The sequence below is a fragment of the Belonocnema kinseyi genome, chromosome 10 (genome assembly GCF_010883055.1).
Source record: "Belonocnema kinseyi isolate 2016_QV_RU_SX_M_011 chromosome 10, B_treatae_v1, whole genome shotgun sequence".
Classification (NCBI taxonomy): domain Eukaryota; kingdom Metazoa; phylum Arthropoda; class Insecta; order Hymenoptera; family Cynipidae; genus Belonocnema; species Belonocnema kinseyi.
In genome coordinates, this window is record NC_046666.1 from 118,144,970 (window position 1) to 118,149,330 (window position 4,361).

A 4,361-nucleotide genomic window follows, 5' to 3' on the forward strand; every position below is an offset into this window, starting at 1 on the left:
CATCTTTTTTCATTGAAAATTCAACTACTTAATTGAATTTTGAACCATGGTATTAATTTATAAGAAAGAGTAAGATTATCCACCCCGCCTTCTATTATCTAACGTTATTTCTGATTGAGTGAGGGGGGAGGAGATGCAAATTATATGGACCATAGAAAGAGGAATTTTAAACAAGAGTTGCATTCTCAACAAAAACAATTTTTCAATCTGGAAAGGAAAAAATAACATCCAACATGTGGACTTTTTAACCCAAAAGTATGATTAAAATAGTTATGATTTATCAAATATTCCAGAAATTTTCATTAAATGAATCTTAGCATGCAGTGTTATTATTCATCCTCCAGCTATTTATTTAAAACCCGATTTTTTCTACGTGAAACTACCAACATTTTTAATTTGTTCATCCAATACACGAGGGTATTGATAGGAATTTTCTTAAAAATTGTGGTTAACAAATTTTTGACAGCTTGTATAGGTCTTTTTTAGCATTAGAATGCCCTTTTTTTAAATCTGTTAAAATATTTATTGCCGAAAGTTTTTTCATGAAATAATTGGAAATCATAGGAAATCCCTTCAATGGAAATTGAAACATTACAATTTTATAACAATAAGCAACCGTTCAAATCCATAGAAATCATAAGTAGTTTAAAAATTTCAAAATTTATTATTATTCAATCAATCCTTCAAATCTTTTGGCATGCCTTTGCATTCATTCAAATGTTTTCAATGGGTAAGAATTTCTTGGAATTTCATTTAATTTCATTAATTTTCCAATGCTTTCCAGAAATCTCGCCAAATCGAGTTTGGAATTTTTTGAAATCTTATACAATTTTAAATACTTGTTCCCAATCTCTATTTCTTAAAATAGCTTAAAATTTTGAAACTTACCATTAAACTTCTCGACAACTTCAGCTGAACTCTGGGTTATCTTCTGTTCTGAACTGCACTAATAATTTTTTTTGTTAATTTTGCCTTTAAAATTTGTACGCACTAGAAGTAACTACTATCGGCGAGAAAACTATAGGCATCTGCCTTTGAAGCTTAACAACTCAGGCAAAAAAAAATGCTAGCGCAACAAAAAAATAGTCATTTAAAAGCTGAAAGTGTTCTACGTTAATGAGCTTGAAGACGTTTATGTAAAAAAAATTTTGTGCTTAGCAGACTGAAAAATGTAAATAAAGTAAGGATTTTTGGGTACATTTAAGAACAGTCAAGTTTCGAGCATTATTTTTTATACAAGGGGCGATGGAAAAAATTTGAAAAAATTCATGAGTATGAGGAAAACTGTTGTGAACCAGTTGCAGTTGAGAAATTTAAAAGTAATAAAAATTGTTGCTTAAAAGTACAAAAATGTGCAACTATATTATCTTCAGTTCTAATACAGATATTAAAGCGATTCAAACTGTAGACTCTAATTGATAGGCTCTGTGTTTATTTTCAATTACCCGGAAGGATGTGTTAGTCTTCTTTTTTGTGAAAATCGCGATATTTTTAGATATTTTTTTTTTTTCGAAAACAAGTGACAGAAAGCAGGGGGGGCCCTTTTTTGTTTTACTGCCGACCGCTGGTGCCATTCTTCGGCCCCTAGTTCTGAATGCTTGGATGGAACCTGGCCACGGGTCAAAGAAATGCATCAACGGTCTGCAGTAAAAAAAACGAGCCCCCATTGCTTTCTGTCACTTGTTTTCCAACAAAAAAAATGTCTAAAAATATCGCGATTTTCACAAAAAAGAAGACGAATACATCCTTCCGGGTGATTGAAAATAAATACAGAGCCTATCCATCACAGTTAGCGGTTTAAATCGCTTTAATATCTGTATTAGAACTAAAGATAATATAGTTGCACATTTTTGTACTTTTAAGCAACAATTTGTATTATTTTTTTAATTTCTCAACTGCAACTGGTTCACAACAGTTTTCCTCATACTCATGAATTTTTTCAATTTTTTTCCATCGCCCCTTGTATAAGCAATAATGCTCTAAACTTGACTGTTCTTAAATGTACCCGAAAATCCTTACTTTTCAAAAACATTTTTCAGTCTGCTAAGCGCAAATTTTTTTTACATAAACATCTTCAAGCTCATTTACGTAGAACACTTTCAGCTTTCATATGACTGTATTTTTGTTGCGCTAGCATTTTTTTTTAACTGAGTTGTTAAGCTTCAAAGGCAGATGCCTATAATTTTCTCGTCGATAATATATCATTCTTGCGAGATTGGATACGTATGTTAACTCTAATAAACCACTACTGAATCGCGTGTATACTATACCAAACGGAGTGTTCATTTTTCAAAATTTTCGCTTTACTTACTGTTAGTTCGATATAATTGCCATGCGTGGTTTGGAAAAGGGGCTATTTGTACGAAAATGGTCTGTACAAATAGACTAACTTTTTCAGTACGAGTAGACACTGCCTACTTAAAGTGCAAATTATTACTTATTACGACAAGGAAAAATAAGATGATAGCACATGAAAGTTCAAATACATTACAATTTTGAAAAATGAAAATGAAGTTATAGAACTTTCTTGCAAACTCATTTTCGGAAACAGAGTTTCATTTGAACGGGAAACATTCGTACACTTCTCATGATCCCAGCTACACAAGCACTAAGTAGCATTGCATTGGCGAGAAACGTGGAGACCTTTTGGGAACGTTAGACTGTTAAAGGATGGAGTAATAAAACATGGAAAATAGGGGGGCGATAGGTCAGCTCTTTTAGCATCGAGGCGACAATGCCCCACTATCTTAAAGCGGGCGATCGTATTCTCCTACAGCTACCTGTGTACCCTTCCCCCTTCACTGTGCACTACCTCTCACTAAATTCAACATTGCTTCAGGCCCTCGATACGAGTCCCCTACAGCAGTGGTCGGCAAACTTTTTGCTTAATTTTCAGGTATGGTCAGGCTCCACCCGACTTAATTTTTTCTACTACTTTTCGGTCTATTGATGTACCTTAGTGCGAGATAGCTTACTCCAGCAAGGGTCTTTTGTCCACAGGAATGTCAAAGTAAGGAAATTTTAAAACTTTTAATTTTTCAATTAGCGATTTGAAAATAGCATTATCAGCATCTACGATTTTTTTCGATTCCAATGATATATTACTTGCCTACAAAAGTTCAAAATTTGAAGGAGTTTATAATCAAGAAACATCAGATTGACAGTCAATTTAATACTAAATACTTCTCAAACTTTCAACCTTTATAAACAAATTACATGTCTTTGGAATCGGAACTATACGTAGATTCCAAATATATTACTTTTAAGTCACTGATCGCAAAATTACGAATTTTTTAATCTCACATTTTTGTCCCATTTTCTAACAAAGGACCCCTGAGGAAAGCGGTGGTCTGCCCAAGCTCGCAGGTACTGCCCTGAGAGTAGGTCACAGGGCAGCCAGGGCAGGCTACCCTGCCCAGGGCAAGAGCGTGCCGACCACTGCCCTACAGCAGTGGTCGGCAAACTTTTTGCTTAATTTTCAGGTATGATCAGGCTGCACCCGACTTAATTTTTTCTACTATTTTTCGGCTTATCCATGTACCTTAATGTAAGTGAGCTTACTCAAGCAAGGGTCTTTTATCCACAGGCATGTCAAAGTACGGAAATTTTAAAATTTTTTATTTTTCAACTAGCGATTTGAAAATAGCATTATCAGAATCTACGAATTTTTCCGATTCCAATGATATATTACTTGCTTAAAAAAGTTAAAAATTTGAAGGTGTTTAATATCAAGAAACATCAGCTTTACAGTAAATTTAATACTAAATATTTTTCAAATTTTCAACCTTTATAAACAAATTAAATGTCTTTGGAATCGGAAAAATACGGAGATTCCAAATATATTACTTTCAAGTCACTGATTGCAAAATTACGAATTTTTTATCTCACATTTTTTTCCCATTTTCTACAAAGGACCCCTGAGGAAAGGGGTGGTCTGACAAAGCTCGCAGGTACTGTCCTGAAAGTAGGTCGTAGGGCAGCCAGGGCAGGTACTCTGCCCTGGGCAAGAGCGTGCCGATGAAAATTAGGAAAAAAAATTTCCATCGCATTTTTGGACCATGTATACAGTCCATCTACTCTACTTTATAGTATAATAGAAGAAGTGGGAGAGGCACGCAGTTATATTTTATATATAGGTAAACAGGAGAGTGGTAAGTTTTGTTTCTATTCAAGCGAAAAATAAAGGCGGACCTTCAAACACTTAGGGCGCTCGTGAGCCCTAAAACCTAAACGCTAAAGGTCTAAACTCTAAACATGGACCTCCCGGGGAATTCCCAAGGGTTGCCATTGGCCATTACTTAGACTTAGAGAGTGACAATTTTTACTTTATGATCTTCTTTTCATTAGTTGCTCCTTTCACT